The 23,442-nt window shown below is 47.0% G+C and overlaps 1 long non-coding RNA gene across 2 annotated transcripts in view; it reads right to left on the reverse strand.

Moving 5' to 3' along the window:
* Positions 1-2,063: 2,063 nt before the first annotated feature.
* LOC127690450 (uncharacterized) overlaps positions 2,064-23,442 on the reverse strand; it is a 52,802-nt gene continuing 31,423 nt past the window's right edge. For both annotated transcript variants that reach the window (XR_007979142.1, XR_007979148.1), the window contains exons 2-3: positions 8,677-8,864; positions 2,064-2,723 (exon numbers count right to left, since the gene is read on the reverse strand). This is a non-coding gene — a long non-coding RNA (uncharacterized LOC127690450). The remainder of the gene's footprint in view (positions 2,724-8,676; positions 8,865-23,442) is intronic.

A 23,442-nucleotide genomic window follows, 5' to 3' on the forward strand; every position in this document is an offset into this window, starting at 1 on the left:
CAAGACTCCCCACAACTGCTGGGGGGATTCCTAGGGGAGGAGCCGCAGCTGCGGGCAGGCAGGCAGGGCATCCTCCTGTCCTGAACCACTGGGAACGCTTCTTGCTCCTCAGTCTGGATTCTGCTCCCCATGCTGTTCTGTAAATCCTGTGTAGCCTCAGGCCAGCGCTCACCTCTGGTTTTTTGCCAGCAGAAGCTTGACTGCTGGGCACCATCTCTACTGTTCAGTAGAAGAAACTGAGTTGGGAAGTGCTCTCTCTCTCGGGTCTATCTGCTTGGCACGGTGTGGCCAGGCCCTGGCTGACACTCAGAGTGGCCTCCAGTGGGTGGCAAGGTCTATGCTAAAGGACGTCTGTGTCTGCTGCTGTGTGCCAGGCTAGAACCATGTGCCTTTATGTAAACCTTGCAGTTCATTTGCATCCTTGAGATGTTTGAAAGAGTGGATGGGGCAGGGGAGACGGAATGGGGTAAGTGGAGATGAGGGCACAGGCCAGGAGGTATTTGAAAGGTTATCTACCCAGAACCAGCACAGACATGGCCAGGAGACTCCTTCCCTGGCAGGCTGGTTGCCAGGCTCTGAAGCCAGAAAGCTAACCTTCAGGGTACACCTGGCAAACCCCACCCTCCATCCATGATGTTACCACTTCTGCAGATTCATGAACACGCCCTCCCCCCTCATGAGGGTCCTCACTCAAGTGGGCTTGGACACTGGGATGTGGCAAGGGACCTCTCTAGAATCCACCTTGAGCCTCTAGCCTGGCAAGATGAGATAGGGTCTTCTCGGCTGGGAGGAGCAGGGGAGCCCCCGTGTGAAGGGACCAGTTCAAAGTCATCTCAGTGGAAAGTTTGTCTCCTACCACATCCTTCAGCTGTTTACGGGGTGGCGGGGGCCTGGCATCCTGACATGAAAAGAGACTCACCCCGCACCATCGCGAAGGAAGGACCAAAATAGATGCTAGGGGGGGGGGGGACAGAGTAAAAGAACAACTATCAGGGGCAAGGTGCATCCCGCAGCCTTGGTGAGTCCCGGCCCCGGCTGCAGGGCTTTCATTTCTTCCATGAGAACTATGAAGCTCAGAAAAGTCTTCAAAGTAGGCCAAGGTCAGGACCGTGGGCCCTGATTCAGGTCCATAAGACACTGCCCAGGGAACAAAGATGTGTGGAAAGACTTGCTGGAGGGGCCAAGTGGGTTGGAGTCCCAGGGACCACCAGGAGGCAGGTCTTCTTGGGTAAGGGTTATGGGTGACCCAGAAGAGCCATCCTGGATACAGGTGGCTGTCCCCCACCCGACCTAGGCTCACTTGACCACAGCCACCCTGAAGTCCAAGGGTGGAGAGCGCTCTGCCTCCTAGAGCTCACCAGCTCCAAGCATACCTTCTGTCTCTGGCAGTGCTCCCACAGCCTCAGCTTCCCATGTGCTGTATCATACAGTGGACGTGAGAGAAGTGCTCCCAGCGTCCATGTTCCTACACACACACACACACACACACACACACACACACACACACACACGATGGAGACAGCCAGTGCAGAGCCACTGCAGCCAGGTTGCCCTGTTAAAGAGAGCTACAAAGGCTCTGGCAGTAGGATGCTCCCTAGGGAGGATGACAACAGTGACACTGGCTCTGGGCTCCGCCCTGTGAAGACCCTGAGTGACTCTGCCGGGGCTTCTGAGAACTGCCTGTCCCTACTAGGCACTCCCTGTTTGTCTGGCTCCAAGCCTGATTTCACAGCTGGCTCCTTTAAAACACAAAGTTCACACTTAGCCTCCTCACCTACCTAGGAGCACATCCCAAGCTCACCGAGCAGCTCAGGGAGGACCTACTTCCCTCCTGAGATGGGCTCCCTGCTCACAGTATAGGACACTCTCAGTGTCGGCGCTTTGTTCTGCGGTCAACCACTCTAGTGGGGTAAGGACACAGGGCAGAACACGTCCTTGGCCCTTTTCCCCATGTGTCAAGATTTTATCTGTGAACTGCTTGGTCCTCTGGCCCCCTTACTCGATTTTCCTTAAGCTCATTTTATAGAAAATAAAATGAAAATAAATTTCTTTTCAATGGGATCTTTGACATTTTACGAAACATCCGATACATGTTTCTTGAAAGACAAAATACAAAGACTCAAGGGCAGCTTCCTATCAGAGGAGCCTGAGAGAGGCGGCCATGGAACCAGGGTTTCCTCTGCTAAGAAGGCATTAATGGGCAGGTACAAACAGGGTGATGTCTATAGGTCAAGTAACAGGATGCAAAATCAGGGTCAAGTTTCACACTCTGAACGTATGCTGGAGTCCATAAAGAAATAGTCTTGCTTTTGGGAAATGCACCAGTTACCCCAACAGGAGGCTGAGGCAGGGTGAGAGGTTCAGGATCATCCTTAACTATAGAGTGAGTCCAAGGCCAGCCTGGGTGGCAGGAGACCCTGCCTCAAAAAATAGACAAGCAAACGATCAGGGCATTGCTTTGCCACTAGAGCCCTGTTCAATGGCTGTGGGTTCTAGAACTTCGTTTTAGGAGTACCCGGCATGTCAGGTTAGAATCATTTCCATATGGAGTCCAGGAACCTAGAAGATAGGGACTGTGTCCTTGGGAAAGTCATCCTCTAAGCATCCTTGGTGTGGAACTGTCTCCAGCAGAACTGGCCTCTCTGAATCCCGAATTCCTGGGGTCCCAGAAGTTCAGGGTGTCGACCTCGGGGCTAGCACATATTCCAGGAGTAGATGCAGAGCTGAGGAGGAAACGGAAAATCATCAGCTCAGGAGACAAGGGGGCAGCTCCCAACCTCCTCCCACACACATCACACCCAAGAAAACCGAGCTTCAAAAGTTCGCCCTGACTCCTGGCTCCAGCTGGCTCTGCTCCCTCCCTTCTGCCCGCCGGCGCAGCTTTCTCTCCATCTGCCTCGGGCCGTATTTCCCTTTAAAACAACTTTTATTTTAAATTATTTTAAGACTTTCATAGATGGCATGGAAAATTTCCCTACACCCTGGCCTCACTTTCCTGTTATGAACCACTTACACAAGCGACATGAATTTATCACAATTAAAGGAAGAGCAGCCGGGCATGGCAGTACAAACCTATAAGCCCAGCACTTGAGAGCTGGGGGGGGGGGGGGAATGGAGAATTCAAGGCCAACAGCAATCAGTCTGATCTTTTTTCTAATCCCTTCATTAACCCGTACCAACGGCACATACAGTCCAGTGACCACAACAGTTGTTGACCTTCTGGGCCTGCCTGAAGCTGTTTTCTGTCAGCCTTCTCCACTGTGAAGCTACAGTTTTCCAGTCCTGTTTGCTTGGAACATTCTGGAAGAAACCAGCTGTTCACAGCCCGCAGTGGGATTCTATTCTACGTGTGCCTGTGTGAGCAGAGCTTCCACACAAAGGCTCAGGTTATTTCCCACTCGTGTGCCAGACAGTTCTTTGAACACTTGATGCTCAGGCCCGACCCAGTGCTCCTGGCTTTCAAAGGGAAGGGGATTCGAATACATATTACAATTGTGTGAACCTGGGAGACATCATAGTAGGAGAAATGACTGAGAGAGGAAAAGGTAAATGCCTTAGGGAACCCTAAGATATCCAACAACAGAGAGAGGGTTCAGGGGCAGCTATTGGGGGCGGTACTGTTGGACAAATATAGTTTCAGTTCTCCAGCTGTGCAAATGAGCGGTTATGATTGCAAGTAAATTTACTGTCATTGACTGACACACTTAGCAGGGTTTGCATTTGGGCTGGTGAGATGGCTCAGAGAGTAAAGGGGCTTGCTGCCAAGCCTGACCACCTGAGTTGGATCTTCAGAGCCTACATGGGGACTCTGACTTTCACTAGCTATTCTCTGACCTCCACACATGCACCACGACACACGCCTGCCCCCAACACAAAATAAATGTCTAAATTTTTCATATTTTAAGAGTTGAATTTTGGCCAGACCTGGTGGTTGTACTGCCTGCCCTTGGGAGGCAGAGGCAGGAGGGTAAACAGAAGTCTGAGGCGAGCCTGTGGGTGGTCTCTGCAGGTGTCAGGCAAAGAAGTGAACCATGAAGAGGTGAGAATGAAAACTCAGGTCAAATTGACCTCCTCAACCTCGGTCAAGCCGCTTAAGCAACCTGATATCAGGCAATTCATTCCCAAATATTTAAGCCTGGTGTGATTTGGAAAAATAAGTTTCCTGGTGCTATACAAGAAAGCCTAATGACTCAGGGTAATGTCATTTCTTCCAAGAAGACGGGTTCTGGAAACAGGCTATCTGTACTAGCTTACGAGTCTGAGGGTCTGGCCTGGTCTCCGTCATGCAGATAGGATAAATACCCTCTGGGATATTAGCCACTTCTGGGCCTGATTGTTGAAGCTTGGTACGCCCTGGCCCAATAGATAACAGATTACCAGGCTATTAAGTTCTTCCAATTCCCAGCTTTCTGAATTTCAGGTTTTCCATCTTTGCCATTGTAAAGACAGTCCTGTGTGTTTAACATTCCTGGTTTCTCTGGAGATCTGGGTGCACGGACCTTACCTTCACACTGTGCTCCCAGCAAGCCAGGGCTACGGTGTGAAACTATGTTTAAAGGGTAGCAGGTTTTATGTTACACGTGTTTTAGTACAACAGAACAATTGAAAAATGCTCCCATTTTAGAATTGGTCATTTCTCCAGGGAGGCCTGATTCCTTTTGCTAGCAAACAGAAGAAAACAAGGTCTGGGTGCTGGTGGGGCACCACAGTTACTGGGGTGGAGTTGCCTAAGCCACGTCTACTGATACACATCCACGTGTGTGCACCAGCTTAGGTATGTGCACAAATCCATAGACAGGTCTGCATGTCTCCATCTGTATCTCCATAAAGGCGATCCTAAATGCACACTGATGCCCCGTGATAATCCAGCACGGGGTGGGCATGTATCATTCTGGCCTTCTCCTCTGTCTGTAACCCTCCCCATGCCAAGGGTGGGGCGCCTGACTCTGCCCTCTGCCTGCCACTCACAGGATCCTTACATCCTATGTATCAGTTTGTCTGATAGTTTGATATTTTCTTCGTTCTGGTTATAAATTGTTGCTGGGCTTGGAGGGTGGTACATACTATAACCTCAGCCCTCAGGAGGCCGAGGCAGGAAGACAGTGAATTGGAGGCCTGCCGGAGCTATGTAGTCAGACCCTATCTCAGAAGAAGAAAAGATCAATAGACATTCAAAGCCTGAGCTTGCCTGGTGGCTTGTTTATTCTTTCTGTTCCTGTCCCCAACACCCATCCTTACAAAACAACCTATTGCTTTATAAATGTCTACTATGCCTTTTTTTCTTTTCTGCTTATTTTGGATGAGATGGGTGCTAAGTCCTCTGCTACTCCCAAGACCAAGAGATCTTTAAAACAAACAAGCAAACAAAGAAAAATCTCTTTGCGGCAGCAGTGGAAACAGTTTCTGAACAGTCTGAACTCCTTGAGCAGCTTTTCAAAAGTGTATTTTTTTTTTCCTTCTTCGGGTGGTGGGGTGGGAGTGAGAGGGTTGGACTGGGCAGAGAGAAAGGAAGGGAAGCTTGGATCAGAAGGTAAAGTTCATTCATTCATTCATTCATTCATTCATTCATGAGAGAAAAGAGATATTTATGAAACACTAAGTACACAGTCTGGACTTAGGAGATTTCCCCTTTACCGGAGAGTCCCCTGTGCCGGTGAGGCGGGCTGACGGCTGCTCCACAGAGGCTGCCCCTGACCACCCACACCTGCAGGTGAAAGGCCTTCTGCCCGCCACCCACCTTCCTAAATGCACTTGCATAACACTGTTCTACCAGGACCAACGGAGACGCAAAGGTCAGAGCAGAGAAACACGCTGATGACCAAGTTCAGTGAGCCAGCAGGGAGCTCACTCTGCAGGGTGCTCAGAAAGCTGCGCCCACACAGCCCCGAGGTACCCTCATCGCCCACAGGGAAGGGACGGGATAGAGAACTAGACTAGCCTCCATCAGGGCCTGCCCAGCTCATCTGGCCCACAAGAGCATCAAGGAACCCATTCACTGTGTGCGCAGCCAGGGAAGGCCTTAGGTTAATGGTCTCTCTTTAAGAAGCAGGCTTGTTTCTTCCTTTGACACATGTTTCTATAAATAGGCTAACCTTCTACCTGAACATCTGTGTCCCACAAAGGTTTTTCAAACGTCACAGTTGAGTGTTACTGCCTTCCTTCATTCCTGCCCCAATTTAAAGCAAGAACCCTGTGTCACCATCCCCCCTCCCTGTCACCTTTCCGCCCCCTTCTTAATTTGAAGTTCCCTGACATCCCTTGGGTGTCTTTCTCCAGGCTACAGGCGCTCAGGCCCCACCAGAGCTGCGAATAATACATCTGAGCAGGAAGGTCCCCAAGTTCATCGCTTTTTAATTAAGCAAGGTGAATTAATTAAAAGTAATTAGAAGTGAGGCTTCAAATGAGCAGGGTGAGACTCATAAGCTACTATCCCAGAAGCAGAGAGAAACGGGGAGGAGAACAGGATGTCACTATGTGGCCCAGGCTAACCCTAACTTATGACCTCTCTGTCTCAGCCTACAAAGTACAAGCCTGTGCTACCATGGCCAGCTGAGAAATGGTTTGTGCACCATACTCATACAGAACGGGAGCCACCCCTCCGCTCCCACAGTCTTCACACTTTTCATTGAGTTTGCAAATATGTCGCCTGTTCATGTTCAAGGGCTCCTCATTCGTCCTCTCTCTCACTTGCTCATAGAACAACCCTCAGTGGCAGTCATAGTTATTAGCCCCAGGAAGACTCAAACCCAGCCCAGACTGAGTCTGAGACTTCATCTCTCACCACTGTTAGCCTCTCTCCCTGTTCAGACTCCAAGGGTGTGGCAAGACAATGGTCCCCTCTAATCCACCCATTCAAGGACATCTGATTTTCCTCCACCAGGACAGCGCCCACACAAAAACCAGAAAGCAAAGCTTTATGTGTCTGCAACAATTTTATCGTCACCATCTCAGCAGCCACCTCCTCCCCAGGATCTGAATCTGTAGATGCAGTGTACCTCTGGTCTGAGAGGCTTCCTTGGGGGGATGGGGAATTACAAAGGGACCTTTGGCAACATCTTAAGCACTCGAGGGGAGAGTGCTCATTGGCGCACAAGCCCGGTGGCCCAGCCCTCACTCCCAGGAGTGACTGAGGGACAGAGCTACCATAGGGGCTTCAGATCTACCAGACCCAACTTCACCTCACAATGAACAGACACCATGACCAGAGGCCCAGCCAGGAGAGATACAGTGTCCTAAAGAGTGGCCTTCCAACACATAACCCTCTCCTCTCTCTAGAGGAGCGGCTGAGGCCCAAGGATTGCTGGGAAATTTCAGGACTTTGTCCAGCTTTGGAGATGAGGCCACTGATGCTGAGAGAGTCCTGAGAGAGGCCACAGCTGAGACATGAGTCCACATAGACTTTCCCCCTCTAAGGCCTCAAACCGGCAATCCAGAGGCCGGTCAATATAGACGAGCATTTGTCTTGCACTGCTGAAGGTGAACCCAAGCCCCACACAGGCCAGGGAAGGGCACTGCCACTGAGCTAGAAGCTCAGCCTTTCCTTCATTTTTAAAACTTTTATGTTTTTACAAACAGAGTCTCACTAAGTTGCCCAGGTTGACCATGGAGTGGGTCACAGATATTTGTGCCAGTCCTCAAGCCTGTACCAGGGTGAGACTGGCATGGGTATAGCACCCTTCCAGTTTGCTGTGCCTGGCTTCCCTGAGGCTGCTACAGGTCCAGGAAATTTGTAACCTGAGAAGGGGCCACGGAAGGCATCCAGGGACACTGCAGGGCATTTATAAATGAAGAGATGGACTTATACAAACTTTTACCTGTCCGCTGCAAACACTGAAACAGAAGGTTCTGGAAGAGCCCCTTCCCAAAATGTCCACAGCTGTCTCTTCCCCCACAACATTAAGCTGGCTGGCAACCCCCACTCTTCAGATGGGCTACCTCCGGCCTTTGTTCCTGGGAACAATAAGGCGCCTCACCTTAACTACCAACACTGCCCCAAGGCGGTTTCACCTGACACCCAACAGAGACCTCGCCAGGCTGAAGGCAGGGGACCCGCTGAGACCTGGAGATGAAGACCTCACAGCCCTGCCTTTGATGTGACCGGCTTCTGGGAGGGGTGGCTGATTCCCCCCAAGACTATAAAGCTTGTCATAAAAATATTAAAGTTAGTCTTGACCAGATTACCGCCTTGACTCACATCTCTCTCGCCTCCTCCTTCCCGTTAACCTCAAAATTCTCTTACAGGCAACCCAGTTCACATGTAGCCGCAGACGGTTACACACAGCCAACTCCACTGCCCACTGAGGGGCCATTAGTCCCTGGTCCTTCTTCAATAAGAGGCCTGCCTTCTCTAGAGTCATTTTAAAAGATGGCTTCTCCTGGGAGATGCTGGTCATAGATACCTAAGCACAAACTGCTTTCTCAGAGTTCTTAAATTCTTAGAGCTGAAATGCAGCCCAGAGACTGTGCTGTTCAAACAATGCACCTTTGCAGGTTTAGTGATTGGTCAGGAGCCAGGCAAGGGGACCAGTAAATACTTTAGGATTTGATGGCCATAGTCACTGGTGGAAGTCACTTCTGCCCTTCTACCATACAAAGCCATGCCCAAGCTCCCTGAACTAACACCTGTTCCTACCCAATTTATCTAGAAAAATTAATTTCGAATCACTGGGATCTGACCATCAGTCTTTCTTTTTTTCTCGCTGTGTGGAAGGTGCTTCTGGAAGCCTCGTGCCCCTGGCCTCAGCACTGACGGCAAGTTGCACACAGGCCCCCGCATTGTAAAGCTGTTTTCTGCAACGTCTCCTCAAAAGCTCGCTGAAGCAGGATGTGATTCATACGTCGTGTCCAATGTCATATTTTCAAGACTGAAATTTTAAAATAAAACTTACATCATTCTCTCAAAATAAACTCAGTGGGATAGAATTCTGATACCCAGAAAACTTACGTCACTCTTTTAAAATAACCTTGGTGGGGCAGAACACTGATACCTGCTCCTGCCCATCAGCACACCACCTCAGCCCCTGACTCCTTAAACTCTTAATCCACTCATCGCAGAGCCTTTGTATCTTTCTTTCTTTTTAGGTTTGTGAGAGGCAGGTGGGGGGGGGAGGGGAGATGTTGATAATGGTGCAAAATGGAACACATCCTAAAGTTTGGTGGGGAGATGGGTTGATTGGGCACAGCCTCCACGAGACACACTGTGGACTGTGGGGAGTGAAACACACTGTGGACTGTGGGGCCAGACTTGGAGAGGACCCAGAACACTATAAAAATGAGGCAAGCTAAGCATGAATAGGAAACTTGCATTCTCTCCTCTCTCTCTCTCTCTCTCTCTCTCTCTCTCTCTCTCTCTCTCTCTCTCTCTCTCTCTCTCTCTCTCTCTCTCACACACACACACACACACACACACACACACACACAGTCACCCCCAGGCCAGCATGGGCACAGAACCTGCGTAGAATGCTTCACTCCAGCCCCTGCTCCCAGCTGCATTTCATACTCTATAACCATCTTAATTATGTAGTTGGCCCTACATGGGAAAACCTTAAAAAATAAAACATCAGTTTGACTGACATATAACATACATGCAATAAAATGCACCCACTTTAAGTGACAGTTAGGCAGCTGGGGACATGGTTCAGAGGTCATGAGCACCTTCTGTTCTTCCAGAGGATCTGAGTGACACTCTCCACACTCACTTGGAAGACTCACAGCCACAGGTAACTCTGACTTCAAAGGACCCAACCCCCTCTCCTAGCCTGTGGGATGAGAGGTCATTTCTCTCTCCGGCAAGCTCCTTCATTTGTTGGTGCTAAATATAGAAGTATCTCCACTGTGCAAGAAACTGCCAGTCCTCGGGAGAGCCTACTGTCATTGTCTTGCTAAATGGACACCCTGTCAACCTGCCTTCTAAACACTTAATGTTTACCTGCATAGATCAGCGAGCATTCAGCCCTGGCCAGAGAAGCTTCTCTGTGCAGTGGGCAGCAGCCAAGGCAGAGGCTCATAACAGTCAAAGAGCGGAGGTTGAGTGAGCAGTGAGAGTTTACCTTTAAACAGGACGTAGACATCAAATCCCTCCCTGGAGATTCAGGGGCCATTGCCAAAGAGGGACGGAAAGAACGAAAGAGGTGAAGGATGGCAAGGACAACGTCTTCTGGATGTGACATGGGCATTGCACTCTTGAGTTCCCTGCAGCTACAGGGACCTGCTTAAGATCGAGCCGGGAAAATGACGCAGCATCCCAACAGGATGCGAGCAGGGGAGGGTATGGTGACATGCTGGGGGTCCCTGGGGATGAGTGGGATGGGAGAATCTAAGGACAGATGAGATCAAGATATATCGCATAGACGACATTGTTAAAAAAATTAAATATATTCTATTTTTAAAAACAATTTTAGAAGTCAAAAGACAAAAAAGGCCGTAGAGGAAAAAAAATTACCAGACAAACTCAGTTTTGTGTCTACCTTTTTTTCTGTTATTGAAGGTAAATAGATTTTCTGTTTGGTTACAATGTAGTTTTCTGTGATTAAGGTAGAAAAAAGAAAATAAACTACCGACGCTTTCCCAGAGTAGGAGCACATCACAAGGTCAGCTGCTTGCTTCACATGGGTTTTTGTTTTTTGTTTTTGGTTTTGTTTTGTTTGTTTGTTATTTTTGTTTGCAGCAGAACATCCAAAGAAACAAGAGGTAAAACAGTGACTGTTCACTGAAATCCCCCTCCCCTAAATGAACACTTGCAATCATTGCTTATAACTTAGAGCCGCTCCACCTAAGAAAGTGATAGAGGTTGGAGGAAGATACATTGAGCCTCAAGGACGTAATGATCTTTTATAGGTTTTATGTATATATTTAAAAACAGAGTCTCACTGTGTAGTCCTGGCTGGCCTGGAACTTGCTGGGTAGACTAGGCTTGCTTTAAGTTGACAGAGATCTGCTTGTCTCTACCTCCTGAGTGCTATCTTTAAAAGCATGTACCATAGTGGGGTCAGGGGTCAGGAGGTCATTGCGGTCATTCCCAGCTAGAAAGCAGGTGTGAGCCAGCCTCGGCCAGGGGGCTTTCTTTGTTCTGCTGCAGGCATCCCATCATGGTCAGAGAACCCGTTGTTGTCAGGTGTTCGCTGGCTCTGTAGTTATATGGATCCAATTCTGTCCATCAAAGGTAGTCGGTCGATAGTTTCCGTGCCTTTTGAGCCTTAGTATATATTTATCTATTTACACATGGACTGTATGTTATAGTAACTAGGCTGTGCTTCTCCCATGGGATCACTCACATCCTGGATTTTACTGGATACATTCTCAGAGAAAGGATTTTTTTTTTAAGGATTTTTTTTTCTGTTTGTGTTTTTGACAGGATCTTAGGTAGCCTGGGCTGGCCTTAAATATCTGGACCTCCTGTCTTCAACTTCCTTTTTTATTGGTAAAAATTTTTTAATTTATTTATTGTTATATCTAAGTACACTGCAGCTGTCTTCAGACACACCAGAAGAAGGTATCAGATTTCATTATGGATGGTTGTGAGCCACCATGTGGTTGCTGAGACTTGAACTCAGGACCTTGGAAAGAGCAGTCAGTCCTCTTAACCGCTGAGCCAGCTCTCTAGCCCCCCTGTCTTCAACTTCTAAGTGCTAGTATTACAGGCATGCGCACCCACCTGACTTCATGGTGACATTTAATATGTTTCTCTGGCCTTTACATTTTTTATAAATTGGTACTTGAATCTAGAGATTTGATTAGATCTCATATATATCTGAATATATATATACATATATAAATTTCTTTTATTTGTTTGTTTTGTGGACCACGTCTCACTGTGCAGCCCTGGCTAGCCTAGAACTAACTCACTGTGTAGACCAGCTCACAAAACTCTGACTACCTCTGCTCCCCAAGAGCTGGGAACAAAGGTCTGTGCCGCCACCCCTCGCTGCCTTACTTTTTTATTACCAAGATTGTATCATACTTGCTATTAAAAATGTTGAATAACATTTTGCTATTAGGAAACCCACAATGCTTAAATTTTTGTTTCAATTTTAAAAGTCTTTTTGTGATATTAGTAGCTGTTGATGGTTCCAAATCTGGTCATTGTTGGAAAATGGCGAGGGAGGAAGAGAAATTTATGTCTTTATAAGTATTGTGAGTAATAATCAAAGACTAACAAAATCTCTCTTCTTTTCTTTAGTTCTTAGTTCATATAGGAGAAATAAATATTTTCATTTGTCAAAAAAAAAAGCATGTGCCATGACACCTGGCTATAATAATGATTTTTACCTCTCATACATAAAAGCTAGTATTATTTGTTATATAAAAAATTAAAACTAAAAAAAATAAAATTAGGGCTCTAGAACTTAATCACGATTATGCGACTTTCCCCTGTGTCGTTTGCCAGGTGTTTGTGCATTTAATGAGACATGATGTACTTTTTAATGTGATATGATCAGTTCCTAAAACACCCTCCTTATTTTCAGGTGCAGGACTTGTCATGGTAAAATTTAAGAATTAAGTACAAAATATAAGTGGGACTGGCCATAAAGCTCACTAGGTAGCATGCTGCAGAGCACGCCTGAAGCCCTGGCCCCACCCCAGCACCACGCAGACCGCATGGTAGTGTGTGCCTGTAAATCCAGCACCCTGCTGCTGGAGGCAGGAGAATCAAAGCATCCAAACTCATCCTTAGTTGTGTAGCAACTTCGAGAACAACCGAGGCTTCTTCAGACCTCGTCTAAAAAAAGAAAATTAAAGAACCGTAAAGACAGAAAGAAGAGGTTCCTTCCCAAGGCTAACGACCTACAATTCACCTGTTCCAAAATGCCTCTAATGTGTTCAGTCCTGAATTCACAATCATACCCGCTACAACATGAGCACCGAGAGCTTTAGACACATACGATCTTGAAAACATTTAAAGTTTTGTATATGTTTATTAACAAATAATTATTTATTTTGTGTCTGTAGTAGGCATGTGTTGCTATGGTGCACATCAGGGAGGTCAGATGACAGCGGTGGAAGCTGTTTCTCTTCTCCCCCCACCCCATGTGAGTCCTGCCTCTGCTTCCCAAGGGCATTAAATTAAATTAGAGGTATTAACTAAAGAAATTAAAGAAATGTGCTACTCTGCTGTTCTAAAAAAAACAAAAAACAAAAAAAAAAAAAAAAACAAATGAAGTAGTTTTAGACAGGAAAAATATTTTTTACCAGTAAGTAAGTTTTTGGTTACCGTGTGCATGCATGCGTGTGTGTGTGTGTGTGTGTGTGTATTAAAATGTCCAATAAGCACATATATATGTGCTTATTGCATATGTGCTTATTGGACATTTTAATCTTTTGTAAGAAAAGCTGCTTCCGTTTTCATCTGCCCCCCCCCCCCAGGGTTCTTTCTTTTCCTTCTTTGGGTTTTTTAGTCCCTGCCGTGGAGAGCGGTACCGTACCGCCGTGCATCAGCACTCAGCACTCAGCAAAGGTTAAAAGAACTAAGCAAATGAGGCACCAATCCTTTCTCCTATTGTTCTTTCTTATCAGACACTTTAGACTTTTGCTCACATTGCTTTGTGGTTTACAAAATTTACAGACCTATCTCTATTTCTCCAGTGGAGCTTGCCTCGCTATTTATCCTTAAATCAGATAAGTACCTCCTAGGCCGCCACAGTCCTGCCAATGGAGCCCAGAACCTCACACATGCCGGGCAAGCTCCCGGTCATCACGGCTGCACCCCAGCCCCAGCCCTGAAACCTGGAGTGGAAGTTCCTTTCTAGCATTCCTGGTTTTTAAGAGTATTTTTAAGGGTGCTGAGACAGGAGGATCCTGTGTTTAAGGCTACATAGGAATACCAACTCAAGGAAAAAACATGGTTAGTAAAGTTTGCCAATGTATCCTTTGGTTAACTTTGAGAATATTTAAAATGCACCATCAATGCCACTATCACTGTCTACAAAAGCTGTCTGGGTTAAGGAAGGCTGTTTCTAACCTGTGGGGCTGGAGGTCTAGCACCCAGGGTAGTTTCATTCACCCCACTCCTCCTCTCTGTCCCTGAGTCTTTACTGGAGTGACTGGAGGTTTTGAAGCTCACATTCCTCAACATTTATCATATCCACAGTCTGTCAGTTAGTCAGTTAGTCAGTCAGTCTGCCTGCCTCTCTCTCCCTCTCTCCCTGCTCCGTGTGTGTGTGTGTGTGTGTGTGTGTGTGTGTGTGTGTGTGTGAAGATACAGCAAATCCCCTAAAACAAGAGTTATAGACAGTTGTGAGCAGCCATGTGCCTGCTGGGAACCGAACCTGGGTCCCCTGCAAGAGCAGTAAGCTCTTCTTAACCGCTGAGCTACTGCCCTAGCTATTGGTTTCTTTTTGTTTTGTTTTGTTTTGTTTTGTTTTTGAGCTAGGCTCTTGTATAGCTTAGTCTAACCTCAATTTCAATATATAGCTGAGGATAACCTTGATGTTCTGACCTCCGAAGTGCTGAGATTATAAGCATGTACTACCACACTTATTTCTGAAGTTCTGGGAATAGAACCCAGACTTCATGAATGCTAGGCAAACAGTACCAGCTCACGTACATCCAGCTCAATTAGTGAAGCTGTTTAAAAAAAAAAAATCGGTCCCCTGACGATGAACTGGGGTGGCATGGGCACCTCTCACACAGGCAGTTGGAAGCTGAGGGGGAGACTAGCCTTTGAAGTGGCTGGAGCATGTATACCGAGGGTTTTTAATTCAAGCTCACATTGCTTTGTGATTTCGAATTGCAAGCTCCGTTTCTAGTTCTCTTTGGGAGACAAAGCCAGCTTTACCCTGTGCGACTTCACTGGGAGAATGGCATTTAGAAACTGCTAAGAAACCAGGTGCCTAGCATCTACAAAAGCCATTCCGTATACTCTGGTATGGAAAGCAGAGAGATCTTAGACAGCTTAGAAACGATTCTCTTTTAAAACTCGGCAGGGTGGACAGCATTGCCTGTGAGGATCTCAGTGTAGAGCCAGACTAGATCTTTTATTTTTTTAGGGTATATTAATTGTATAAAATGTAGGTCTTGCTTCCCAGTTTTTAAGAATAATTTTCCAAGTTTTAGACTATGAACATGTTTCCTTGATACCTGTTTTGTTCACTGGCCTGCTTGCTTGTTTAGTTGGAAGACCTTTCTCATTATATAGTCTAATCTGGCCTCAAACTTGCAGCCATTTTGCCTCTGCCTGAGGAACGCTACAGTTTTGGGTTTAAGTCATCACCCCCAGTCTTCCTAGATTATTTTTATAACCTATCTTACATGAGTCAATTAACATTTTTTTAAAAAAAAAATGAGTTTAAGGTCTGGAGAGATGCTCAGTGATTAAGAGCACCAGCTGCTCTTACAGACCCACATGGTGCCTCCCAAATGTCCGCTACTCCAGTTTCAGGGGATTCAGTCCCTGCTTCTGGCTTCCTCAGACACCAGACACATAGGTGGCAAAAATACATACATGCAAGCAAAACATCCAGACACATAAAAGTTAACAATTAAAAACAAATTTTAAATGAATGTAACTTGTAGCACATGCAGGCTTAACTGAAAGGAAGAAAGGTAAGCGCTTTAACACTGCATCAATCGTAAGAGAGAAGGCAACAATTATATAAAACTTCACACGGGACACCTACCTTATACATTCACAGGTAAGTGTCTATATTTACATCTCTCTCTCTCTCTCTCTCTCTCTCTCTCTCTCTCATACACAGATACACAGACACACACACACACACATTCTGCAAGCTGCTTTTCACTTGTCAATATTCCATAGACATCCTTCCACGCCAATAACTCTCCATCTCCCTCATTCTTGTTTAATGGTCCGCACTAAAACTTTTCCATCTTGCACGGCTGTGTGTTTATTTACTGAAGTACCTTTTCTCTGATGTCCATATTTTAAAGTATTTCCCTTGCTCACAGACCAATAACTGGCCTGGGCTGAGCCAGCATCTGCTTTATCATCCACCCCACTAGAGCCTGGACCAGGGAGGGCAATGGGTATTGCAGTGCAAGGCAGGGCTTGTGTAACTGGGAGTAATCTATGCAGCCAAGGATCTTGTTTATCTGTAAACCTGTGCTGTGCCAGCCCTCTGGCTTAAAGGGTTCTCCATCTGCAGGGTGTCTAGGTGGTTTTCAGGGTCATGTTGTGTTCTAAACATCTCAGGGTGTAGCCCTGTGTTTAGAAGCACAGTTGTGCTGCCCCTGCCACACACACACACACACACACACACACACACACACACACACACAAAGAGAGAGACAGAGACAGAGACAGAGAGACAGAAACACAGAAAGACAGAGAAACAGAGAAAGTCAGACAGAGATGGGGTGGGGGGAGAATGTGTTAAGTTCTGGGTTGGCTCTAGGGCACCTCTGTCCACACCCTAGCTGCTGTCAACACTGTGCCCCATCAGTGTTTAGCACATAGGCTTCTTAGCAAAGAGCCTCCCAGCTGAAGAGCAACCTTGAGAGTGGAATTCAAAGCTGGGAAGATGGCTCTGTGGATAAAGAGCTTGCTGTGCAATCGTGAGGACCAGAGTTCTGAAGGCCAGGTATGGCGATGCGAGTCTGTCACGCCAGTGTGGGCAGATCCCAAGGGCCTGCTAGCCAGCCAGGCTGACTGGCCTGGTGAGCTCCAGATTCAGTGAGAGACCCTGTCTCCAAAAACAAGGTGAAGAGGTGAGAGCAATAGAGAAAGACACTCAACGTCAACCCCCAGCCTCCACACGTATAACTAACTCACGGGTACCACACTTACACATGCCTACGCACACACACATTAGTGCAAACACATACACAGTAACCATAAAACAGAAATTTTAAAATTAAAGGGATATCTAATCTGCTGCAAAAGTTCCTTCTATGACAATGACTACATCTATTAGTTCACACATATTTGTGACTGTGCTTTGGGACAGACCTACAGGGAAAGAGATTTTCTAAGGAACAGCCCCATGAATCTTGTCATGGAGATATTGAGATCATCTTTCAGGACAGCAGAGAGAAGTCACCTCTTTGCTTTGTCTACCAGGAAGCACAGAAGCAAACCGTGCTCCATCACTTACCAAGTGGGTGGACCTTTTTTGTTTGATGAATTACAGATACCCTTCCCATCAAATCTAATTTTATACATTCTTATCATCCAGTTACTTTCTGGTTATTTTCTACTGTTTTCAACTTCTGCACTACTAATTCATCCCCATGATGGAAGGAGAGGGGATCAGGTAACTGCTTTCTTCAATGATTGCAGTCTTTTTTAGTGTGTGTGTGTGTGTGTGTGTGTGTGTGTGTGTGTGTGTGTGTAGGTGCATAGGTGGAGGCCAAAAGACAACTTGGTGTCATCTTCAGAAGGCTGACCACTTTCTTTGAAGCAGGGCCTCTCACTGGTCCAGAGGTCACTATTTAAGCAGGCTAGCCAGCCAGCGAGCCCCAGGAACCCCTCCTGTCTCGTCTCCACTTCCACAGCACTGGGATTATAAGCACAGACCATTATGCCTGACATTGTGACCTGGGTTCTGGGCATCAAATTCAGTAAAACAAATGCTTACTAACTGGGGCATCCCTCCACTACCCCCACTGCACATTCCTACCCACTAAAACAACCCTGTCTTTCTCCCCCTAGCAGGTTAAGGCGACAAAGTCAGTGTATAAAAGGATCTCTGATAAGCTTATGTCTGTGAACCCAGCACTTTGCATTCAGGGCCTGCAGGAGTCTAGGGATGCAGGAAGGATGCTCATAGAAGGTTCACACCCCCACTATGGGGCACAAAGGGCACCTTCCTGCTGGTCTGTAACATCTGTGCCTGGCCTCTGTACCCATCCCAGCACTGAGCCCCACCTCTATACCAAACCCTCCTGACCTGAGCATCCACAGCTCCAGAGGTCCATCCTTCCCCCATTCCACTCCTCTGTCATCCTGACAGCACAGTTCTGCACCATCCCACTCCCTACTGCTGGGTCCCTCACCGATGCTGGCTCTTGAAATGCTAGTCTGGTTTCAAGAGAGATCACAGTCAATTTCCTGCTTGGCTGCATGCAGCCTTTCCCTCTTAACAAATGTTCAGATAAAGCTGCAGAGCTGGTCGGGACCAGGATCAATGCTAAATCCCCCCATACTGTGTTATCTCTGACGAGTCCATGTTCAGATCAGCCCCGTCACCTAGACCAGCACCACCAGCAATGGCTGTAAAGAAATGAATGCAAATACCACACGGCAATGTTACTGCATATGCCCCTGTTACCCGGAGAAAGGATTTGGCCTCCCTCTGTGTGTGCCAAGGACTACCATGCCCACGTGCCTACAAGTGTTTACTTTCCTTCTCTTTGTTTCCTCTTCTCCTTGGGTGGCTGTGATTCTGAGGTGCCAAGGCGTGTCCATCACAAAAGAATGCCAGGTATGGATGATGGCATGATTATCGAGTTACTGTGATAATGCCCAGGAGGAATGGGACTCAGCCAGCGCCCACAGACAGTGCCGCCTGGCCATATCAATTTGTCTAAGTTTCCAGAGCCCTGTATGTCTGTTGTTCACACGCTGTCAGTGCTGAACTGTCTTCTTTGTACAGATACCACAGTTTCACTATGGAGAGAGAAGAGGCTTCGCTTTCCTTTTTGTTTTATTTTGTAGAGAAGCGTTGCTTTACAGTGATAGAATGTTACCTTAGCTTGATTTTTTTCTTTTTTTTCTTTCTCTCTCTTTCTTTTTGTTTTAGAATGAATTGGCTGATTCTGACTATACCACCCATGCTTCCCCCCCCCCTTACTTATTTCTTTTGTGTGTGTGCCACTGTGTGGAGAGGGGAGCATCATGCTGTGCTTGTGGGGGTCAGAGGACAGCTTAGAGTCAGGTCTACCATGTGGAGCCTGGGGATTAAACTCAGGTCATCAGGCTTGGAGGTTAGTGTGTTTACTTGTCCTGCTGAGCACTCTATAAGTGGCAAAAATAAAAGATAAGAAAAAGAGAGAAGAGAAGAGAAGAGAAGAGAAGAGAAGAGAAGAGAAGAGAAGAGAAGAGAAGAGAAGAGATTCTGGAGGGAGAAACCACCCACAGCCCCTCGTTGTCCCCCACAAACCCTTCTGCCTTGACCTCGGCCCCTCCCACTGCATGATTCTCTTTCTGATTCTCTTTCCCCATGTGGCCTCTCTGGATTCTGCTTCCGGTCTGGATGTGGCACTTCCCTGGGTTTTTCTGTAGTCTCCTGGCCTGTCACTTCAATGGGGAGCTTCATTTGCTTTGTTTTGTTTTGTGTTGTGTTGTGTTGCTTTTGTTTTTGAGACAGGGTTTCATGTGACCCAGGCTGGCCTGAAACACATTATGTAACTGAGAAGAACCTCATACTTCTTTTTTTATTTTTTTATTTTATTTTTTTATTTTATTTTTTTATTCAATATATTTTTTATTTATATTTCAAATGATTTCCCCTTTTCTGACTCCCCACTCCCTGCAAGTCCCATAAGCCCTCTTCCCTCCCCCTGTTCCTCCATCCACCCCTTCCCACTTCCCTGTTCTGGTATTGCCCTGTATTGCTGCACTGAGCCTTTTGTACTTCTGATCATCCTGCCTCCACCTCCGGCGTGCAGCTCTTACAGGCGTGTACCTCCACGCTTGGCTTTATTGATGTTAGGGACAGAATCCAGGCCTCTGTGTACTGAGGGCAAGCACTCTACTTGTAGACTACAGCCCGGCCTCTCAGCCTGTTATTTGGAACCACACTTTCATCTGAGTGGCTTTTTGTTTGGTTCTTGTCTTTTAGATACTTCCTAAGTGACACATTAGTCTTTACCCAAGAGACAATAAGCCTGTGGTGAGCATTTTAAACCCATACTTTTTTCTTGTAAATTGAGTCCTTTCAGTTAGTGCATTTAAAGCAAGAAGTGTAGTCACTTTCTTTTCTGGTTTAAATACAATATACAGTGGGAGCACCTCAGATACAGCCCTCTCCCCCTGGTGTGCCTACCATATGAGGACAGCTTTGAACTGAAACTTCCTTTCATACAAGTGATACAGAATTCTGTTTGGAAAGGTGTCCCTGATCCCAAAGGGAGGGATCTGCCTCTTTGGGGACTGACACTGCTGATCAGTGGACAAAGCTCCAATTGGAATCTGCAGGGCACACAACTCTTCCCACACCTTTCCCACAGTCAGCTTCCCCTGAAGCCTCTCTGTTGCGTGTCCATAGTTACGGTCCCGAGTGTTCTATGAGCCCCCAGGTCTCAGTCCTTCTGTGGTTTACACTTCTTTGCATGAAGCCCACACACGTGAGAGGTATCATTTTTCTGATATTAATCTTTTTCTCTGCCTGACTCTTGGTTCCTGGCTGCTGAGTCTAAAAATGTAGAGAGTAAAGTGGAGGGAGGTTTTTTTTTTTTTTCCAAACAAAAGTCCTACCTCCCCTGACTAGTCCTGAGTTGCCATTTTAGAAAATGCATAAACATTTGAACAAAACAATATAAATCACCTTTAAGCGACCTCTCTGCTTTTGAGGCCAGAAATGCCCTAGTCCAGTTACATCCAACAGGTTACCTGGAAGGGAAGCTGGGGATGTATGGGGAGGCGGCAAAAAGAGATGGAGACAAAGATAACACCTGTTATTCAAGGTCTCAAAGTTTAATGAAGAACTCCCAATATATATAGGTGGAGGGGGGGGAGGGAAGGCTGGAAGCTTCTCAGCAAAACCAGTTCAGTTGTTCCACAGGTGTTTCTCAGGAAAAGGCAGGTCCTTGAAGAACAATAGGCTTCACCTTTGTCTGAGCACTCCACCTGAGGTGGAGGGGATTATGGCTAACACAGGAGTTCCCACTCAAAGGCTGGGTGAGGAACTTCACATTGGTCAATATCAAGTTCCTGCCAGGTGGCTTGGCCCCTCTCTAAGGCTCTCTACACTCCAGCATCATTTGTTCTAATTCCCCACTCTGCATGTCGGAAAGCAAAGGTATGTTCACAGAACTGTGCGATGAGTAGGGGAAACAGAGTCATAGAGGCAGGATGGCTACATCACCTCTAGGTCATATGACCTTGGGTACATGGCCTTGGTGTGACACTTAACCTTTCTCAACCTGGTTTCCTCACCTTTAAGGTGGAGGAGGGGGCGGGGGGGAAGAGTCTGCTCCATAAGACTTCAAAGTCTCTAGAAAGTCAGACACTGAATGAGCTAGGGTTTGGCCTAGCTGGAGTGTCTGTCTAGCAGGCTGGAGGCCCTGGGTTCTAGCAGCATCACAAAGTGCAGAGGTTGGACATCCTGTTGGACAAAGGTTGGACAAAGCAGGCTTGGGCTTCAAGGAAGCTGGCAAACTAAAATGATCACGGGGAGGTGACATGGAAAGAGATTGCCGTAGTGACCTGACTGCAGGTGAGCTCTGTTTGTTCTCACCAACGTGAGCTCTATACATGCTGACCAACTTGCTATTTGGCAAACCTAAAAGCTAATATTTTTCCTTCTAAAAGCAGGCTTGAGCATGTAAGATGGCTGAAAGGAGGAAGTTTTGAGATCTACGTGAGAATGGCTCCTGGCAGCGTCACACAACAGCAGGAAGATCAGAAGTCTGAGGTTTCCCTCAGTTGCATATAGAATTTGGGACCAGCCTGGACTACATGAGACCTTGTTTCACACAAATAAACAAAAGGCACAAGAAGGGCTGAGGATAGCACCGAGCCAAGGTTGGTGTCCGTTAAACAGGACCAATCGAAACAGGAACTTTCATTTTCATGAGTAAATCTTGGTAGCCACTATTTAATGAATTAAAATTCTATTCGTATATTACATATTTCAGATTTTAAAGGCTAAGAATATAGATCTGTAAGTTACAAGCCAAAACACATGATGTAGCCAGGCTCCAGTGAACAACTCCAAACCCACAGTCACACAGGCGGCCCTAGTTAAACCCAACAAGTCACAAAACCAAACAAAAAGACACAAATTCAGGAAGGGAAATTTTAGGGAGGAGGGGGTCTTGACAGGGATGTGGGAGAGCTAAGAGATGGTGGGTGAGTGGAATCAGAATACATCACACACATGTGTAAAATGGTCAAAAAATTGATGAAACTTATTTTTTAAATAAATAAATCAGGACATAGCTATGGTTTCTATGTCATTCTCCATAGGAAGCTGGGTAGCGGAATGCCATAGCTCCTGCTCGGTAGGTATTCCCATTAAGCTGAATCATTATTTTTAGCAGAGCCAACTGCTCTTCTCAATGTCATAAAAGCACAGCCAGGACAGGAGAGTCATTAGATCCCCTTTTCTAGGCCTTCAAAAGCTCTTTCCAACCTGGCTCCACTTAGCTTCATGAGTGAGACGGTGAAGTGTCTTCCTGGGTGTTTGATTTATGAACACCAGCTAAAATGAAGGCTTTGCCTCCAGAGGGAATCAAACAATGAGTGTCTCTTCTCCAAGGGCTGGAACAGAATTATTTTCTTCTGGGCCCTATGGGCACTGATAACGATCACTTCCGGGGGTGGGGGTGGGGGCGGCTCAAAAGGAATCAGAGAAATGGGGGATTTATGCCTCACAGGGAAACCACATTCCAGGGCACTTCTGCAGCTGACAAGACCTAGAACACACTCATGGAAAAGTGCAGACACCAAGCTTCAGCAGAGTGGAGGACCAGGGTCCCATAGATACGTGACAGAGCTGGGATGCCAGGAGATGCAGCCGAACCCATCTAATGCCCTCCCCAACCCCAAGGATCCCAAGGAGAGAAGAGCATCCGAAGTCCTAGACAGGCTCTCTGAATAGGCAAGCATGCAGGTCAAAGGCACAGTCACATCGAATTAATTCCCATCTGCTCCCGAGGCTTAGATACCATGCGGTGTGTGTGTGTGTGTGTGTGTGTGTGTGTGTGTGTGTGTGTGTGGCCTTCACAGGTCCCTGTCCTTGATTCCCCACCTCATCTTCCCATCACAAGCTTTCTAAACAGTGGAAGATGGAGATCCTTGACTTTGCCATCAACTCTGTCCACGTAAGTACAGGGAGCAGGGTGGTGCACCCTCATGGGACCCCAGCCATGACCTGAGCCCTGAGGGCCAAGGACACAGGCGCTGCAGATATGAAGGTGGATGCCCCAGGAACCACAGTACTTGCATGGAGCACTCCGAACAGCACAAGCTTGCTGACACTGTGGACAGGGAAGCAGAGAACAGAAAGTTCGGGCTCTGGGCCCCACTTCTGTCTTGTTCTTCACCCCAGGAGCTGTTTTAATTAACACTCAAGGCAGTGGAGTACTGGATCTCCCAGCTCCTTCCTGGAGGAGCCAGGTCAAGTCCAAACCGCCCCTCATTATCCTCCTTCCCACCGAAGAAAATCACTTCGCCTCTTGGGAGAGAACAAGCCACTATTCGATTTAAATTGATTTCCTCAGCTGGCTGGCTGGCTGGCTGGCGGCAGTGCCCTGGCAGACAAGTTGGAGGGATGAGAGCAGACTCCCAAAGACAAATGAGAAGGCATCTGAGTGGATTGCTGC

This window comes from Apodemus sylvaticus, chromosome 1 (assembly GCF_947179515.1).
Source record: "Apodemus sylvaticus chromosome 1, mApoSyl1.1, whole genome shotgun sequence".
NCBI classification, from domain to species: domain Eukaryota; kingdom Metazoa; phylum Chordata; class Mammalia; order Rodentia; family Muridae; genus Apodemus; species Apodemus sylvaticus.